The sequence below is a fragment of the Scatophagus argus genome, chromosome 9 (assembly GCF_020382885.2).
Source record: "Scatophagus argus isolate fScaArg1 chromosome 9, fScaArg1.pri, whole genome shotgun sequence".
In the NCBI taxonomy this organism is placed as follows: Eukaryota; Metazoa; Chordata; class Actinopteri; family Scatophagidae; genus Scatophagus; species Scatophagus argus.
In genome coordinates this window covers 8814788-8821960 of record NC_058501.1, presented here as the reverse complement: position 1 = coordinate 8821960, position 7173 = coordinate 8814788, and the positions used below count along the sequence as shown (strand labels likewise).

Below are 7173 nucleotides of genomic sequence, written 5' to 3'. Positions count from 1 at the left end.
ACTTCAATAAACTGACCCTGTTTCTTTGGGATGGTGATGGATGAATGAATGAATAAAAGAAAGAGAGAAAGAAGGGAGAGCGAAAGAAGGCTGGAGTTATGACCTGAGAGAAGGAACAGAAATCATGGTGGTTATTACAGCCTCGTACTTCAACTGAGATGTGACTGGGAATTGTTGCCTTCTAGCACTCTGACCTGTTTGTCACTTCAATTATTTATGGCAGGTTGATTCAATAGCTATCAGCATGCATCTGATCTTGTGCCATCACAGAAAATCCTGCCTTTAGTTACTCTGACTAATATCGTGTGGGTTGCCAGAGGTTAAAAAAACTGCTAAATTATAATTTCAGCTAGTCCAGTTAAGCTAAATGTACCCTTGTTGGCCTTTAAAAAATCTTTTTTTTTCTCACTCACTTTTTTCTTTAGTGCTTTACATTAAAGGATTTAATTCTTGAGTGGTGTTTGTGTTTTTTGTTACTCACCCAATGTTCTCTGGTCTGTGGAGCAACCACACGATAAACTAACACAACCATAATTTATGTAAAAATACTTAACAGACTTTATCTCAGTTACAAATAATATAGACAGTTTAATGTACGTGGTTAGTACCAATAAAAATGTTCATTTTTTGTGATAAAATGTGATTTCGGTGAAAAAAAAATCAATTATAATGAGGACATGGGTGGAATTAGATCTATTTATCTTGAACAAATATAACTGAAACAAAGTTTTCATCATTATTGCTTTGAACTGAAGGAGTGGGAAAGAAAGATTTTCCCTGTAGTATTTTATGGAAATGATAAATGAGCCCTGCTGAACACATCCATGCCGATCTATACAACAGATGAGTCCAAGTGAACATGAACTGGAGGGTGATTTCTGATTTTGAAAAGAAAAGAAATAATAAGTTTTATGGACTGAGAGTCTTCTCCCTACCTGGGCCTTCACTCGCCAAGCGCAGGCCCAGGTAAGAGGATCACACAGTGAACCTGCAGAGCAAATTTTGTTTTTCATTTTTACCATTTACCAGTTTTCACTTGTTTTACGTACTGCTGGAAAGAACATTATGATCTTGATGGAGTTTACAGACTGTTCTCACACTTTTATTAACCTTGGGTTTGGTGGACCTAAACACCATATACTGTAAGTCATATAAATGAGTAAGGGGGTGAACAGTGCACACTCAATGAAAATATGTTCGGAAAAAGAGCAAAGGCCAATTTGTCTCAGGTTGAAAAAAAATATTTATTGTATCATTTCTCTTTTAGTATACACTGAAAAGGGGTCCCACAGTCCTGCAGTTAATATCTGGAGGTTAAAGGAAAGACTTAAGCTTCATATATAAAATAACCAGGTTTTAATGATAAAAACACTCCTGACAGAGCCACACAGTTTTGGAAAAATGTTAGTTTTATGTGTGGAGTGTGCTTCACCTGGTAGCAAGAGTCATAATCCCTTGAGTGCCTCTTTTTGGCCCACCCTTGTCGGCTGTCTTTTCAACCCTTCCTCCCAGATCCCAGGGAATCAAATTAGCGCTTATCAACATTCTTACTCCTCTTTAATTTTAATTCCATGTTGTTGCTCCTGCGCCCTGTCAGTTTAATTGTCAGGGACAGAGCTGGGTTTTTTAATGTCCTTAACCAACTTTCCTCCTTCTTTCCATCTTAGCTTTTTCTTTTTCTGTTCTTATTTTGAGTAGTTTCAGTCAACACACGATGATGTCCGTGACTCAGACTTTTTCACATCTGCTTTTTGTGCTATGTCTCATTCTTCCTTTTCAATTGTACATTTTAGATGACTGCTGTTGGTTTAGAGAGGTACTGTTCATCCATCTCTATCTTGAGCTAACCAGAGATTGGCTTTAGCTGTATATCTACCAGACAGTGACATCAAACTTTTCACCTCTTGGCAGGAAAGCAAATAGTCTTATTTCCTAAAAATGTTGAACTATTCCTTTAAAACAAGTTCCACGATCATGAGAGATTGCTTTATGAATGGAAGAGTTCTTGCTGAGAATTTGAAAAGAGCCTAATGTATATCCAATGATAAAACATTAACATGTTCATGTGTCTGGTAATTAAATGACCCATAAATATGATTTGAAGGTTACTTAAAGAAAACAAAAAGAATGGACTTAAGCCTGAATCACTGATCCATTATTTGTCAACAATATGACTTGCGGGCATGACATCTACATTCACCACTGATGCTGAATGGAAGAAAGGTTTGTGTGTTGTTTACAAAAGATTACACACCAACATTTCAGGAAACAACATTTCCTGTGTGTAGCTCTGTGTGTGTGTGTGTGTACATATAATTTAAACAAACTTAACCTTTGCTCTGTGCACATGTACATGAACTTTTGTGCATGAGTGTTTAATAGACTTGTTTTTGTATGACTGCTGTGCAAATTGGGGGTGGGGGGTGAGTGAGTGTTCTGATGTTCAAGTTCATTTGTATTAAATCACTTGCATTTGCATATGTCACATTGTCATAAGAAAACCTGACCACACCCGCTCTCCCTGCTGCCCACCGGTGGGAAGGGCTGTGATTCTTCTGCTTCATCTCCAGCTGATGAGCATGCCATCATCCTTTGTGGGTGTCCGCTGTGAAAGCAGGTGTGCTCAGTAACAACCCTGCACAACCTGCTGGCTTAATCAAAGATATGGAAATGTAAGTATTAGTGTGTGTGTGCATGTGAGTGTGAGAGACAGTGAGTTCAGACTGTGTGTGTGCATGAGATATGGAATTAGGGGGTGGTGGAGTAGCAGAGGACTGGCCCTGCAGGCTAGATGTTTGCAGCTGATAATGAGGCACTGTTGGAGCTAATGGAGGCAAAGCCAATTTAGACTCACTCACCGGCTGTGTGATATCACCACATCGACCTGATTGACGAGAGCTCGAAGACGAGCGGCTGTGCATCAGCATTTGAAGACTGGGCAATCTAGAGAACCTTTGGGGAAAAAAATCCACAGAGTAAGAAGTGGCAACATGACTGGAAGTCCCAATCAAACGGGGGAATAACTTGGCTGTGAGGCCGTGCCTACTCAAAGAAACAGGCCAAATAAACCATGTAAACCTTTTGTTTTTACACATTTATACATCCCACGCGCATTTGTAAACACAAACCTGAACTAAGCCTGTGTTCTGCATGTTGTTTAAAGTGGAACAGTGCAGAGCTCCTCTTTGCGTCTGCAGATTTGTCACAGCAACACATCTTAGCAGGGTAATTGCAGTATCCCAGAGATGGATCAGTCTCCCATGTGTACTGCAGTTTATTGCCTTATAATTATGAGACTAATTACGAAGATGTATTACAACCCCCCATATGCATGGGTATATGTGTGTACACACAATTCACACACACACACAAACTCACGCACACACATCAATCAGAAATACTGTAGTCGATGATTAAAATCTCAATGTGAAAAAGCGAGGCAGTAATGACTACACCACTGCCTTCCTGAGCCTGAGTGTTTGCTCTGAAGCCATTCTCATGCTTCGCCTTAAGATCTGACTTTGAGATTTATTGTCAGCAGAGCTCCTGATTCCATTTTAGCAAAACGTGTTGACAACAAAGAGGCAATTAATCTGCCTTCAACTTTCTGCACCTTGTTACTTTGTTGCTTTTGAATCGAAACTTTCCTGAAAGATTTCCCACACTATCATCACTGTAATTACAGAAAACAATTTTATTCGTATTGCAATGTTTCACTTATGAGCGGTTCTTGTAAACTAAATTCTGGCCAAGTCCTCCTCCTCCCACACACCTGTCACCCACAATACTGTGATGTGCATCGCACCAGTAACATGAGTACAGAAGTACAATAATTGCAACATCAATCAGATACAATAAGTACAGTAAATTAATACCGCTCACATACTGAGGAGAATATTCTTTGTTATACACTCTTTTTTCATTCAGAGGCGAGGGAAGGAAGGAACACATGCACACACACACACACCCTTCCTCAGGATTTCTTAGGACAGTGGGGGGAAACTGTACACAAGGACAAGGTGCAGCTGGACATATTTAGAGTGCTGAAGGGAAGACCATGCTGAGAAGTGGAAAATAAGCATAAAGGCCTCACCAAGGAACTTTTTGTTTCATCCTCGAATGTGACAAAATCAGTGACCCTGCATATCTGTTTCTAATGGATCGGGACACACACACACACACACACACACACAAGCAGACAAACAGCTTATTCTTGGCTTTGCATTTCATACACACTTGCCTTGTACTCACAGACTGCATGCCCAGGCCAGACCGTGGATGCAAATTTGCTTTCATTAAACTTTGACTGAAGTTCATCAAAGAGCATTCTGCCCCTACAGCAAATCCAGTTGTGCTCTTGATCCATAGCACCAAACCAGTGATAAGTAGTTGACTCTTTCATGATAAAGACTTCATTAGTGCTATACACAGAGTTCTGGCAAGGAGGAGGAGGAGGAGGAGGAGAAAGATGATAATTTCATGTTCTTAAACAACGGGCAGACTTATCTTTAAATGACTTCCTGTCCAGCATATCCTATTTGGCTCAGCAACATTCTTATCATGGAAAAGGCTGCATTGAGGTATTTTTTAGTTCACAGATTGTGTTGATATTCTGTCCACCTTCAGTTCTGCGTGGCACATTTCAAAATCATATTATCTGAGTTGATGTGAGTTTGTCTCGTCATTGGTGCGTTGCGAGCTCGAAAAACAAAGGTTATCTTGGTGCCAGATCTCTGCAATGGATGTGTAGACAGGCTGGTGGGGCTGTGCCTGTCTGAAGGCATGATCTGTTTATAAGAGAAATCTGGACAGTTTCCTTTTTATAAAACAAGACACAGCCTTGTGGCCCCTTGAATCACCCCATACTCGGCATCTGAATGCAGAATTTGATACCTACACAAATCCCGGCAGCACACCCACACGCACACCACAATGAATACTATCTTGCTGTTCCAGTATACTCACACAAAGGCGTACAAATATTTAAATACACGTTTGGCATTTTCACCACGACGTTCAGATGAATAATTCAGGCCCAATCTTCAGAGGGTGGCATGAACTGATCATACACCAGTCAGCATCTGCCATCTCTGTCTGGTTTGCTGTGTGTTATGCTGAGTGATCAACACAGGGGCAATTTATTCCTTTGGCCCTCCTCTCATTGACCTTTAATGTATGTACATGGAATGTAGGATCATTATAAAATCTGAGTGGCAGTGAAGGGGGGTCAGGCTAAATAAAAGCAAAAAGACAGCCTCTCCAACCTGCTCTCTCTTTCTCTCTCTCCCTGTCCATTCATTAATGATATCTATAGCCCTTTAAGCCCTTCATAAGTGTTGGTGGAGTGTCAGGAAGCTCTCTAATCCCTGCATTGCTCTTTATTCTGCCCATGACGCTCATCCCCTCTGTGTCAGATCCTGAAACCTCACTAATCCCCTGGTGGCATTGCTCGCAGGGCCCCAGCTGTCGGCTCCCATGCTGTGCCGCTTCTCGCCCGGCTAATTTGTGGCCCTGCTTGGGATGCTATTGATGTCACCCTGCCCCATCTAGTCCAATAACTTTTTTTCACTCTCTTGCTCTTTCTCACTGCTTCCTTTCTCTCTCGCTTTCTCACTTTGCCCTCTCTCTGTCTCTCTCTCTCTCTCTCTCTCCTGGCTGATGATGAAACTCCCAGCTGGCACCAAGTGAACACTTTTGTTCCGTCTGTTGTATAAAAGAGTCAATGGCCTTCTCCTCCATGCCTGCACATTACAAATCTGTAATGGGCAGGCACTCCCTTCCACAAAAAACTGAATGGACGCGCAGCGGAGGAGGTGGAGATAAATGCTGCACAGAGGGCAATTCAGACTAAGCAGCCAAGAGCACACAGTCTAAGCATTTGAATGATGGCACATTAAGAATCCTCAAGTTCAATTAAGAGTGCTTAACAATGCATCAGTATGCAGGCTAGCTTTCTCTGACTTGCTTTAATGAGAGGAAGGAGGTGGGAAGGAGCAGAGAGGAAAGGGAAGGGTGGTGGTTGAGGGTGTGGGTAATGATTAGAGCTGTTTTCTTTCTTCCTAAGCTCCTCTGAGCAGCTCAGTGGAGCATTGGGCTGCAAAGACATTTTGGACACCTCAGTGTCGCCCACCCAGACAAACGCAACCCGTGTGGCACTTTGCGGTACTGGAGAGTGCAAATGCAGGAAAACAACATTATGTTGTATTATTATCATTATTCTTACAGAAGACTTAGAGGAATAGTTCAACATTTTGGGAGATGCACTTATTTGTTTTGAGTGAGATGAGAGGATAAGACTCTGGGAGCCAGTCGACTTAGCGCTTAAGCAGGTGTAACAGCCAGTTTGATTCTGTTCAAAGTTCAGCATTTTCTTGACAAACAACCGTTTATTAATCTGCACCAGCACTTCTTTACACAGCATGTCCTGCTCTAACACTGGCTGTCACTGTGATGAGGAGGCTGACTGAAGTCACTGCTAGGCTGTTTTCCGCCAGGAAATAGCTCCAGCACGTTACTCATCCCCAAACGCACCTAAAACCACAAGTGGTTGTTTCTTACGTTTCTGTTCTGGAATGAAATAAAAAAAACAAACAAACAAACAAGATAATTAATTTAGTTTAGATTTATGAATCCAATGAATGAATGCAGCAAGCTGTTTACCTCTGCTTCCAGTCTTTACACTCAGTTAATCCTCACTTATTTGACACTCTAACAGTCAGATGTAGAGAGTAAAATGGACATATTTTCATTTGAAATGCAGTGGAGTAGAAACATAAGGTGACATAAAATGGAAATACTTATTGGGTTTGAGGAGCTGGACTTTGCTACATGAGCTTTCATGATGAAAGACATGAGTGCCAACAACATAAATTTAAATGCAACCTGTGTAGTTTAATCCCATCTCTGGTGTAGTATTAACATTGTTCTGTTCAGCTAAACAGCCCGGGCTGTTGAGCTTATACACTTTTGAACATTTGAACATATGATTATATATCAAATATTTATTTCAAACATAATGTGAAAACAACATAGCATACAATTAGAGCACAAATAGATTTTATTCCTTCCCTTTACAAGGAAAAATCCACAATCCAGAACAGCGTAGTTAATTGTAAAGAGTTTAGAGAGACTTAGACAGCGGTGACAGATGAATAGTGTCCCACTGTATAAGAA

At 41.0% G+C, this 7173-nt stretch overlaps 1 long non-coding RNA gene across 1 annotated transcript; it reads right to left on the bottom strand.

Annotated features, from left to right (window-relative positions):
• Positions 1-1225: 1225 nt before the first annotated feature.
• On the bottom strand, positions 1226-2955 carry LOC124064534. The gene is made up of 2 exons (XR_006844280.1): positions 2859-2955; positions 1226-2647 (listed from the first exon to the last, which is right to left on the bottom strand). It is a non-coding gene; the product is annotated as an uncharacterized LOC124064534 (long non-coding RNA).
• Positions 2956-7173: the final 4218 nt, after the last annotated feature.